Genomic DNA, 13,471 nt, shown 5'->3' on the forward strand with positions numbered 1-13,471 from the left:
ACAATACCTCACGCCAGGGTGCCTCCCCTCTACTCCCTTATATATGCTCCTAAAATCCTACCTTTACTTATCATCCCCTTTACTAATGTCCCCACTCTACTGTCCCCCCACTTAACATCTACTACTATTCATGAACGTATACTACACTACATTACAATGACGTGATATATAATACATTAATTCACAATGGGGGTGACTGCTGCAGTCAACTGTCACCCTCCTGACAGCATCTTCAATGAGTCTGCCCTAGCTGGCTGGATGGGGGCCTGTCCCCTGGTGTAACTGGGTCCTTGCCCCACAATTCATCCTTCTGGGTGACCCCATCTACCGCGTGGCCTGCATTCTTATGAATGATTCTTGGTGGCCCTTTGCCTGCCTGGGGTCGGCCCATTACTGCAGTGATACACCCCCCACCCCAGCTCCAATTATTATCTCTTCAGTTTGGGCCCCATAGGCTGGGGGCCCCAACTTCACTCACTGCCGCTCCCTGCAGCCTTAAAAATACTCAGTGCGGCCCCACAGGCCGCGCCTCTGTCCTGATGAACTTCCTAGCCCACGCCCTCAGCATTGCATGGCAGAGATGCCGGGAGCCCCCTGCTGGAGCTTCACCCAGCAGCCTTGCCACATCACCCAGTGTTTTTCTTCACCCTGGCTGCCACGACGATGCTGCCCGGTATTTTCAGTGCCCCGCTCCTCACCGCTCCTCCCACCAGAGCGGAGTGGATTTCCGGGTCATCACTTCCCAGGCCGCCTGGCAGATGTGGCCCGAAAGAGCTTTCTCAAAGGGCCAGCCTCACCATCCACAAGGTGGGACGACTTGGGGGCATGACCGAGCTGCCGGGTTCACCCCGTCCCCTCACACGGCCCGTACTGGGCAGTTCATTTATCAGCCTGGGTAGCCCTGTATGCTTGCTGGGGCCCTTTACCCATCTGTGCCTTTCCAGTTTGGTCACCGGGCTGGGTGACTGCCACCATAGCTCTATGGGCAGCTGGGCTGCTCTGGGCACGCAGGCCGTCCCCATGGACCACTCGCAGTGGGGCTCCCCGCACACTACCTCACTTAAAACGTCTTCTTAGGCCCCAGGGGGCTCCTCATAGGGAGTATCTCTTCTTGCTCTCCCTCTCCTCTTTTCTCTTCACTCCTCCTCCCTTGTCTAACTCCCTTGTTCAACTGTTTACTAACTGTATTTTCTTTTTAAATCCACTTTTGATTCGTTTCGCCCTGTCCATCCCATTCTTGAGCAGGGGAGGCCTGTCCCTTTGTTCTCCTTTCTCTGGTGGGCTGAATGGATTAATCCATTATAAAAACACCCACACGCTAAGACTACATTCAGTCAAGTATATTTCATTCAACCCTGGTGTCTGTGTCTTTCTGTCTGTGTCTTCCCTTATGGGGAAAGCATGCAGCCCTTACTAGCCGGGCAACGTGCAGTGGCTGGCCGGGCCCATCAATAACAGCCCGGCCAGGACCGTGTCGCCCCATTGTAATATAGTGTTTTATGTTGTATATATGTTGTGAGTCTATGTATACATGTATGAGTAGTCATGTGTATATGTGTTTAATTTTATGTAGGGTACATGCTAAGTGGGGGAAGTAGAGAGTTGGGGAATTAGGGGAATTCTAAGTAGGGTAACTGTTAAGTAGAGATAGATAGGATATTAGGTAGATGGCCATTGTTATTAATTGGGGGAAGAGGGGAGGTACCCTGGTGTGAGAAAGGGGGTTAGGTTGGCAGCCTGCCCAAGGCCACGCTGCAAGATGGGACCACTTACAGAGGCCATCCTCTGGCCTCACTCCCCATGTGGGTGGTACCTGAGTTTAGAAAGGGGATTGGTTGCAGTAGGCTCATTCTTAAGGTCCCTGAGACCCCTCCGAGGAAGGGTGAGCTGACGAAGCTGTTCCCCGCTTAGATGGAGCTCACGTCAGGGGAATCCTAGGGTCTAGACGTTAATTATAAGTGTGTGTTTAATAAAGAGGGGTCCTCATGAGCCTCTCTATAAATGTTAACTCTGGTGTCTGTGTCAGTTAATCATCAAAGAACTCAGGATGTAGCCCATCTCCTGTTTACAGCAATTTTATTTGGCAGGTGCAGTGCCCCTCCCTACCTAGTGGTCTGGGGGGTGGGGGTGGTATTCTTGGGAACTGTTACTGCTCCGGGGAAAGGAAGAGTACACCCTTGCGCGGACCAGGTTTGGAAAACCGTTGGCTACAACTGCATTCTGGAAATGACAGAAATATAGGAAGTTTAGTAAATACACTCAATGACACAGCTAAGTAAAAACACTAAAGACCTGCCCCTTTAAAAGAAACCGAGAGAATGCAGATGTTGAGAATAAAGGGCACTCTGCATTCATAGCCTGGGGTGCTCAGGCAAAAGAATTCTGCAGCAATGTCAATGGGCCTCATTACACGGTAGGCGGTAACCATGGTGCTATTAGCGCCATGGTTGCCGCCGGTATTTTACTGTGTCCGCCTTGGTGGATGGTGGAATTACCGCCCTACTCCAAGGTGAGCGGGGGCGGTAATTCCCCATTCATCAAGACTCTTCCCCATTCCCATTTTTGCCCCCATAGGGCATAATGGGAATGGGGAAGGTGCTAATTACGGTACCGTAATAAGCTCCGAGGTCCCTTTGCGGCACCCTACTTTAACGGCTGGTAAAACCAGCCGTTAAAGTCGGGTCCCGCAAAGGGAACTCGTAGTAAGGCGGTAGGGGTTTATTGGTACCGGTGCCCTTACCGCCTACCGTGTAATGAGGCCCAATGTCTTTAAAGGGAAAGAAGGGGGCTTAAAAGTCACTATGGTCCTTTAAGGTGGACCGGGCGACAGGGCCTCTTCAGTAATCTTTACTTCTTTGTCTTGGGTGCTCGACAGCATTGAGCTGGACTTCTAAGTGCTTTACTGTAGTCGAGCCGGTGCTGAGACATTGTCGAGTCATGCTGATCCGGGGGGGGGGTGGGAGTCATCTTCGAGATGGGGCTCTTTCTGCGATCGAGTTGATGCTTGAGACGGTCCGCTCCCAAGATCTCAAGTCAGTGTTCGAGTCAGGTCGAAACTATGTATCTGCTGGCGCGTGCCAGTATTCAAGTTGTGTCGAGACGATGCTTCGGTTTGCTCGAGTCTGCACTCAGGATGTGGTGAGTCGGGTGCTTCCACGGCAGCAAGCTGGTGGTTGGGTCGCAGCTGCGATGGGCTTCAGTATAAGAGAATACCAGCCCACACTTGGCTCTGTGTCTTCATTTCTTTATTTTCCTCAGGGGACAAGCATGTAGCCCACCTACAATTAAGAAGTCCATTTGTAGAAAAATCAGAAGTGAGCAAGAACTGATCCAGAAAGACTGTGGTCTTTGATGAATAGTCATGAAATCTGGATGTATCGATTTTGATGAAAGAGAATATTTGAAAGAAGTGTCTTCATTCAAAAGCATCCTTCTTTACTTTAATGAAAGACACTTGGCCACATAGTGCAAGTTGTTCATTTTTAAACCCATCTCAAAAGCAGTACTTAGAAAAACCATGATTGGCGATCTCCCGATTTCACCATGCATGTTTTACATGATAGAACTGTTCACGATCCGCCTAGCTCTTGCGTCCCAAATGAAGTCGAGCTCTGCCCCGATACATTCAGGAGCCTGCACCACTAGAGGTTTGAATCAGATGAATTCTTGAGTATTATATGATATGCTTTGATAGGTTATTCATAATGCGCTTAATACCCAGAGGTTTCTAAGCGCAGACCTGGGGATCCAACCTGTGTTGCTCCATGTCATCTTGCTTCTAAGGTGAGCACGTTGCCCCTGAGCTATCCTCCAGAGAGTATGGCAAATCTAGCACCTTAACAAGGAAACCCACTTATATTTTGACCAAAACGCAGTGTTGGTATATTGGACGTCAAGTCACCAAAATGCCAGAGTTCGCGGAAATGACATCACATGCATGATGACATCACAGGAAGTGACATTACATGAACTTTGACCACATCAATGAAAGTGATGCCATGTGATCTTTTGCCCAGGTAACATCACAGGAAGTGACATCTCAAAAGTATTTTTAAAAACTACAAAAAGTGTGAGATTGAAAAAATAAGATGTACGGCTATTTTATTGGTCAACCGTATATTCACTGCGGTGCTGGGTGCCCTCATAGACCCAGAAGAGCCATCAGAGACCAGCAGCACTGGGAAATCTTCCAAGATCCTCAAACAGGACTAATGAATGGGGACAAACACTGCACTGTCGCCCATAGAATCCCGGCTGATCATTTGCGGGACCGAGTAGCAGTAACAGTAAACTAGTTTGGTAGTAATACCACAGTAAAACTCACAGAATTACTGCCAAACTCACAATAAAGCCCTATCGTTGCCATAGTTTGGCAGTAATTCTGTCATTTTACTGTGGATTTACTGACACGCGTGTTTACCATTACTGCCACTCAGTCCTGTGAATTTGCAGCAGGATTACTAATGGTGGCAGTTTAGGCAATTCCACGGTGGTAAATCAGCCAATTTCATGGCCTTGAAGTGGAGAATTTACCTTCAGCATCGTGCTGGAGGAAAAACTACCACTTCAAGGCTAAACTTAGAAATCTGCAGTGCAGTCGAAGAATTCTATTACTGCCAAAAAAAAGTTGCAGTAATCGAATTAAAAACACTTTTTTTTACCGCACCACTGACCTCAATATGAGGCTTTATTTCCTTGTCTCATTCCTCTCTACAGCTGCCGGTGCTTAAACAGACAGAAATCGGTGGCAAAAGAGGTATTTTTGTTTTTTCTGTTGACATGTCTGTTGAAGAGCTAATGGATGCGTCGGCTTGACTTCAGAGTCATGCATGGTCCTCATTACGAGTTTGGTGGTAAAATGGCGGGATCAGTTTACTCCAGAAGCATTGACTGTTACCGCCAATCGGTGCTGTGGCCTTGCCATAAGATTACGAGTGGTGACACAGTGGTGCAAACCCCCAGTTTTGGAGAACATCGGAATCCAGGAGGTTTTTTGGCATCTTCACCACCAGCAATAATACTGCACGATAAATCTGCCAAACGGGTTCAATGTGTGCTTGTTGCACAGCTGTTTGCGTTTCCAGTTTGATGTTGAAGGCTCGCACGTGATTCCGGAATTACAAGAATTGTGAGGAAAATGAGGATAACCAACTACTGATTTAATTGAAATGTGTGAGGGAGGATAGCTCAGGGGCAAGGTGTTTGTCTTGGAAGCAAGACAACGCAGAGCAACACAGGTCTGAATCCCGGTCACACACTTAGACCTAGGTCTCTGCCATTAAGCATGTTATAAAAAAATAATTCATTCATTTATCACTGCACACAGTCAACCTTAAGTGGCTAGCTGATTATGAAACCCATAATTTGTTAGACAAGTGAACATTTCTCAAAGGTTTAAATGTAAAAGGCTAAGGGAAGGAACTCTTTAGTCCAATTGATATTTTTTGGTTCAGCTCCCAAATGAAAGCTTGCATTACTCCTACTTTCGAGTCTATTTGAGCAAAGCTGCCGGCTTTGTCAGTGCTTGCTTTTCACTGGACTTCAGAGCAGAAAACAGATATAATCAAGAGGCTGAAGGCCCAGTTCTCAGGCATTTTTATTACCTGATTAGGGAAGTTACAGAAATAGCACTGCTGACCCAACATTTTAAGTTACGTTTTATAGAGTGCGAGGGGTCAGATATGTGAGAGGGACAACTTTGTGAAGGTTTTTCAAAAGACGCCTTTTTATTAAACTCAGAAAGGGTTTGATAAACACCTCCCTATCACTACCCTGACGAGGATTTTCCTGCCTGAAGCAAACTAAAGGAAACACTCTAACAAAAGCATTCTGCCCCCCACACTTGTACATACAACAAACACAACAGGATAATAGATGGCAATTCAGATATAACAAAATCAGCAGTTATATGCAAGATAAAAAAAACATGTTATTAGACTTAAAAATACAGATGGATACAATCAGGGACTCTGGCAACCTAGCCATCTTCCTACTGCTCGGTCTCTCTGCAGCCTTCGACCCGGTCGATCATAACATCCTTTGCCAGCACCTCATCCAGCACTTCACACGGGAGGCCACAGACTGGATTGAATGCTTTCTTAGTGGTAGGACCACTCGAGTGGCCATAGGAGACTCGGTGACTGACGCAGTTCCAGCCTCTCGCCCACCCTTTATAATACATATACGAAACCCCTCCTTAACATATTGAACGCCAGCGACATCATTTATACCAACTTTGGGGATAACACTCAAATTCTCGTCCCGCTCTCTGGTGATTAAGTTACTGATACCACTAAGTCTACAGCACCATTTAAAACTGGATGGCCACCCACAACTGCTGCCTAAATGACGAGAAAACTGAACTTCTCATCATTGGCTCACCGCACTGGATCCAACATCTCGACTCCACTTTCTCCTCCTTCTGCATTGAAGGCACATCCATTCCGGTTTCCAAGCAAATAAAGACACTGAAGCCCTCATTACGAGTTGGGTGCAAAGGGATACCGGGCACTGGTAAGGACACCGGTGACAGTAATCCCTTTGCGCCCTACTCTGAGTTCCCTTAGCGGGTCCCTTCCTTAACGCCTGGTTTTACCAGGCGTTAAGGACAGGACCCGTTAAGGGACTTTAGAGCTAATAACGGTACCGCAATTTGCGGTACCGTTATTAGCGCCTTCACCCTTCCCATTGAGCCCTATCGGGGCTCAAATGGAAATGGAGAATGGCTTTTTCAATGGGGACTTACCTGTCCTGCAAAGGTCGGAATAGACCGGTAAGTCCCCATTGAACCAGGGCGGACTCAGTAATGGTATTGGAGGTAGTCATGGCGCTAATAGCGCCATAATTACCTCCATACTCGGAATGAGGCCCTCAGAGTCTACCTGGAAGCTGAGCTCTCCATGAATAGACAGGTCGATGCCCCATCATTATCCACGACCTATTCATCGAGACTTGGTACTCTGAGCAGACAATTCCTTTCACCACTAATTGCATCACTCTTGCTAGAGCACTGATACTGTCTACGTTAGACTACTGGAATGTGCTACTCATGGGAGTCTCAGGAGGATAGCTCAGGGACAGCACACTTGCCTTGGAAGCAAGATGACTCGGAACAACACAGGTTTAATCCCAGTGTCTGTTCTTAGAAACCTTTGGGTATTAAGCGCGTTATAAATAACCAATTACAATAATAATAATGCGAATATCTAAAACAAATCATTTGAAACTCCAACTCCTCCAAAATAAAGCACCGTGCACCGCCATCCCACCATATCTCGGCCACTAGACGTGAAGCACACTGGCTCCCTATCAAAGCCCGGGTGGACTTCAAAACGCTAACTATCTTGTATCATTGCATGCAGAAAGACGCTCGCCCCAGGATCTAAACGATTGCATCACCCAATCCGTCCCCACACGCTCTCTCAGATCAAGCTCTAGAATGTTTTTGGTCACCCTCCGTTTTAAGAGAAAAAGAGCAGGCGGTGCTAGCTTCCACGTCATAGCTCCCACACTTTGGAACATCTTACCAGCACACATTCGCAATGCCCATTCATTCCCTGCCTTAAAAAAATGAGCCAAATTCTGGCTGTTCGATAAGTGTGAGTAATAACCTGTCTTACGTTTGGTTCTGAATTGTCAGCACTGAACAGTCATGCATATGTATCCTACTCTACTGTAACATGCTACTAACAGTGTACTAACACTGTGATACCCCAGGGTTTGGGCGTTGCCACAAATGCTAAAATAAATAAATGAAATGAAACTGTTCCTCCTTACAATCTGGGTGGATCCCCCTTCCCCAAATTCAATCAGCATTTCAACTGATAGTTCAAGAGAGTAAGGAACTCCCGTCTTGCAACAAAGTTCCAATATAGTTCCAATAAGTCTTTCAACTGAATTTAACCAACAGTTCAAAATCTTCAACAATTCTTCGGTCTCTCCACTTGAATCAGAGAGTTCTACACAACATTTCGCCAAACTATAACAAAGTTTCCACAGTTTCTCAAGAACAGCAAAAAAAGGCTTTCTTCAAGATGATTCTGCAAGACGTTACAGCAGGGGTGCACAACTGATTCTGACAGAGGGCCGAAAGTACCTTACATGAGGGCTATAGTGGGCCGAAAAGTAAATGTGGGCGGGGCGGTAGGCGGGGCAGGAGGCTTTTTAAACCCCCAATTTGTACTAAACACATGGAAAAAGAATGTTTTTGAGGGGTAACGATTTTTATTTGCATTTCAAACTTTTGTACTACACATTTTCCATTGTTATAATTTATTTCTATTTAGATATTGTATCTCGCCTATTTAATTAACTTCTATTTTATTGACCCTAGATACACTATGCCCCATGGCACCCTCACCCCCAACCAAACACTATGCCCCAGGGCCCCCTTACCCCCAACCAAACACTATGCCCCATGGCCTCCTCACCCCAATCAAACATTATGCCCCATGGCCCCCTCACCCCCAACCAAACACTATGCCCCATGGCCCCCTCACTCCCGACCAAACACTATGCCCCATGGCCCCCTCACCCCCAACCAAACACTATGCCCCATGGCCCCCTCACCCCCAACCAAACACTATGCCCCATGGCCCCCTCACCCCCAACCAAATACTATGCCCCATGTCCCCCTCACCCCCAACCAAACACTATGCCCCATATGTCCCCCTCAACCCCAATCAAACACTATGCCCCATATGTCCCCCTCAACCCCAATCAAACACTATGCCCCATATGTCCCTCCCCCCCAACCAAACACTATGCCCCATGGCCTCCTCACCCCCAACCAAACACTATGCCCCATGGCCTCCTCACCCCCAACCAAACACTATGCCCCATGGCCTCCTCGCCCCCAACCAAACCCCCCACCCCATGACCCCCCTCACCCCCAACCAAACCCCCCAACTCAGCACACACACAAACATGCACCAATACAGACCCGAACCCCCACCCCCCAACTCAGCACACACACAAACATGCACCCATACAGACCCGAACCCCCACCCCAGCACACAAACATGCACCCATACAGACCCGAACCCCCAAATCAGCACACACACAAACATGCACCCATAAAGACCCGAACCCCCCACCCCCCCAATTCCAAACCCCCCACCCCCAACTCAGCACACACACTCAAGCATGCACCCATACAGACCCAAACCCCCCACCCCCCCAACTCAGCACACACACTCAAGCATGCACCCATACAGACCCGAACCCCCCACCCCCCCAACTCAGCACACACACACACATGCACCCATACAGACCGAACCCCCCCCCCCAAATCAGCACACACACAAACATGCACCCATACAGACCCGAACCCCCCACCCCCCCAAATCAGCAAACTCTCAAACAAGAACCCATACAGATCCGAACCCTCACCCCCAAAATCAGCACACACACACACATGCACCCATACAGACCCGAACCCCCCACCCCCCAAATCAGCACACACACAAACATGCACCCATACAGACCCGAACCCCCCAAATCAGCACACACACAAACATGCACCAATAAAGACCCGATCCCCCCAACCCCCCCAACTCCAAACCTCCACCCCCAACTCAGCACACTCAAGCATGCACCCATACAGACCCGAACCCCCACCCCCCAACTCAGCACACACACACAAACATGCACCCATACAGACCCGAACCCCCCAACCCCCAAATCAGCACACACACAAACATGCACCCATAAAGACCCGAATCCCCCACCCCCCCAACTCCAAACCCCCCACCCCCAACTCAGCACACACACACTCAAGCATGCACCCATACAGACCCGAACCCCCCACCCCCCCAACTCAGCACACACACAAACATGCACCCATACAGACCCGAACCCCCCACCCCCCCAAATCAGCAAACTCTCAAACAAGCACCCATACAGACCCGAACCCCCACCCCCCAACTCAGCACACACACACAAACATGCACCCATACAGACCCCAACCCCCACCCCCCAACTCAGCACACAAAAAGCATTCAAATCAAAACATTCATACACATCCGACACACATCCGACACACATCCAACACCCCCCCACCCCCGTAACATACACACACAAACATAAAGCAAAACAAACCCGACACACAAACACAAACAGATCACTTACCGGAGTCGTGCTGGAAGGCAGGTAAGCGGCAATTAAGCTGGAACGCTGGAATCGTACTACGGCTGGCGTGGTCCAAGGCTGAAATGCCTTCTGGCATCAAGCCTTATGGACCACGCCAGCCGTAGTGCTGGCACTCCATTGGTGCAGCACACACGCATTACGTGGTTCGTAGGAGCGACGTGATGCGTGTGTGTGCTGAGCCAATGAGGGCCAGTGTTTTCACCGGCCCGGAAGACAACAAAGACTTTCCTAATGGAGGGTGGCCACGGGCCGCCCTCCATTTGGAAAGTCTTTGTGCCTCGCTGGCCGGTCAAAAGGGCATGGCGGGCCGCAAAACTGGCCCGCGGGCCGTATGTTGTGCACCCATGCATTACAGCATACTTGCATCTGCAATGTTGATTGGTCAGGATGTCTTCACAATTGATTCACGATGTGTTTTTAAGGAATCGCCACTTCTTCTTCAACACTTTTAATCACACCAGAGTACTTCAATGACTTTTGCCTGTTCCACCCCTATACTACAAGGTTCCTCTGTGCTGGTGTACTCCCCTGCCAGGCGTATACTACAAGGTTCCTCTGTCCTGGTGTACTCCCCTGCCAGGCCTATACTAGAAGGTTCCTCTGTCCTGGTGTACTCCCCTGCCAGGCCTATACTACAAGGTTCCTCTGTCCTGGTGTACTCCCCTGCCAGGCCTATACTACAAGGTTCCTCTGTCCTGGTGTACTCCCCTGCCAGGCCTATACTACAAGGTTCCTCTGTCCTGGTGTACTCCCCTGCCAGGCCTATTCTACAAGGTTACTTTGTCCTAGTGTACCCCCCTGCCAGGCCTATACTACAAGGTTCCTTTGTTCTGGTGTACCCCCTTACCAGGACTCGCAAATCTACTACTACTTCTACAAGTACTCTTGTGGTTTAGTTGAATCTTCAGACAACTCAAAAGGTCTTATAATCTGATCAACAACAATTTGGACTATTTCTTTGGGGAAACCATGAGACACATTGATGCTGTTTGTTCCAAAATGTTGATTGCGACATGCAATGCAGGTTATGCTCCTCTCCTCCTGACCTTTTGTCAGAAGGGCAGCCTTTTCTTGCATTCACCAAGTGTTGACAATGGCTTTTTCTCAATTCAGCGCCTCTTTGGTTTATTTAGGATAGTTCCCTCTAATGCTTTTCTCTTCCTCTGACAATAGGGATTACAAACAACTTGTTTCTTAATTGTTCTCTCTTGGCTTTGGCAATGGTTGTTTATATGTGTGACTAACAATATTGCCCCCTTGTACTGTTGGTAATTGTTCTGACCTTTACATTCACAAAAATAGTATGTTGGTCCACTTGCCAATACTGACACTTTCTCCACTTTAATTAGCTTGGTATACAAAAGAATTATCGTTCTGCTTTTCATCCGTTCAATATACTTCATACTCATGTTTCTGCCCCTTTACTTCTTTTCTACTAGTTCAGTATATGAAAGAGCCATTTTGGGCCAGGGGGAGGCGGTTACAGAGTGCTCTGGGGTCACAACAAACAAGAGAACCTTGCTGGGTTTCCTGTGTGCTTACGCTTGCAACCATGCTTTGGGTTCTAAACTTTTTCAGCTCCAGGCGACGTGGAAAATAGCCTCTCTTGGTTTTCCGTGCCCCGCACTGAGCAGAACAGGAGCGTTCCCTGCTCAGAAGACTCTACGGTGCTTGCCTGCCACCAGAGTCTGTCTCGCTAGGGGGAAGGCATCTTGGCTTCACGCTTCCCGCCACGCTACCTCTGCATTCACGATCATCAGGGAGGAAGCTTGTAAAAATAACACTTCCTGATGCACTACCTCTGCAAACATGATCATCAGGGGGAAAACTTGGACCATTAATGCTTCCCACTGCACAATTTCTGTATCTGAGGTCTCTGAAGGAAAGACCCTCTCAGAACCGACATCCGTACTGCAAGCCACAGCGGTTCCAGCATCCCTATGTTCCTTCAGCTGTAACTTCGGTAATGTGTGGGCCCTGCAACCAGTCCACCTTCTACTGCTACCCTTCTCTATGGCCTGCACCTGGGGGGGCCTTTCATGGCTCCCAGCTTTCCTCAGGTGTTGGTCATTATGCCAATTATGGAAAATGGGTTATAGCTCATCAGGAAATCCAGAGGCCTATGTGGACCAGGACCAATGTGCTAGCACCCAAAGAGAGAGTACATGTATAAACAAGGCTGTGATGGAAGGACAGAAAAGGATAGAATGAATATCTGACTATCCCTGCCTAAGTGCAAAGTCCTCTAGGTAACGGTGCTGTGCCGCTTACAAACAGAGGATAGAAAAAGAAATAAACTAACCACTTCTAGGTAGGTAATACTTTCAGCCTTGTTGGACCGATGCCACTCTCTTCCACTATGTGTAAGTGGAAATAGGAAGAGAAGTGCTCAATGATCACTTAAAAAGGTGCACCTATGGTCAATTGGAGAGGCACCCAGTGGGGTATCTGTCAGTTTATTAGCCACTAGATTGTCTTCCTGGCCATAGTGTATTCAGGTCTAAAAACAACACAAATACATTGACATGCAATGTTCGACATAACACACAACGAAGAAGGCACCAAGTCCCATAATCCGTTGTGAAATGAAGTAAATATGACGTGTCATGGGTGGTTGGTAAAAAGAAATGCTCAAACTACAAGGTAGGCGTGAATTGTGCCTCTTGTAAGTAGCATCCACTGTCGATCGGTTTCTGTGGCATGTATGCGGGTAAAGCCACTATCATCAGGACAGTCTTCTGCTCACAGCAATTGGTACAGTCTGGTATGGGTAATTAAAAGACCGACCATATTGAGGGAGGAAGGGTTCAACATAGAGGGATTGTAAATACTTTGCCCCCAAGTTGTAAGTGCCGTAAGGCTGGATCACATGGAGAGGGAACCTATGGGAAACAAAAGGAAGTGTATGGAGCCACATTCACCTCAGAGCTCATAACATCAATTCGATTGAATATGCATAACACATAATTGGTTGTCATCCACATAAGCAACACTGCTAGTACTAATACTACTATCCATTAGGAAAGTAGGGACACATAGTTTATCACCATCCAAAGGTATAAGTGAACGTAGGTGGCTCATGATAGTAGGCCATGTATGATCCACCTACGGTCACTTATACCTTTGAATAAAGTAGGGAGTATACAGAAATGGGCATCCGTCCGCAACCTGTAACAGGATGTCTGAATTTCTGAATGTGTGCCTGCCACTTTGCACGTGTTTCATGTTCGCTTCAGTGGGGCATCCAGGATGAACTGAATACCTCCACCTGTCTCTTCTTTTTTATTTTTATTTTTATTTTTTATATTGGTTTCGCTGATAA

The 13,471-nt window shown here is 47.9% G+C and overlaps 1 protein-coding gene across 5 annotated transcripts in view; it reads left to right on the plus strand.

The window, feature by feature from the left end:
- The window catches only part of LOC138580092 (kell blood group glycoprotein-like), a 537,793-nt gene that overhangs the window by 354,651 nt on the left and 169,671 nt on the right, over positions 1-13,471 (plus strand). The window lies entirely within an intron of this gene.

Source organism: Ambystoma mexicanum, chromosome 3p (assembly GCF_040938575.1).
Source record: "Ambystoma mexicanum isolate Mex_15411 chromosome 3p, UKY_AmexF1_1, whole genome shotgun sequence".
In the NCBI taxonomy this organism is placed as follows: Eukaryota; Metazoa; Chordata; class Amphibia; order Caudata; family Ambystomatidae; genus Ambystoma; species Ambystoma mexicanum.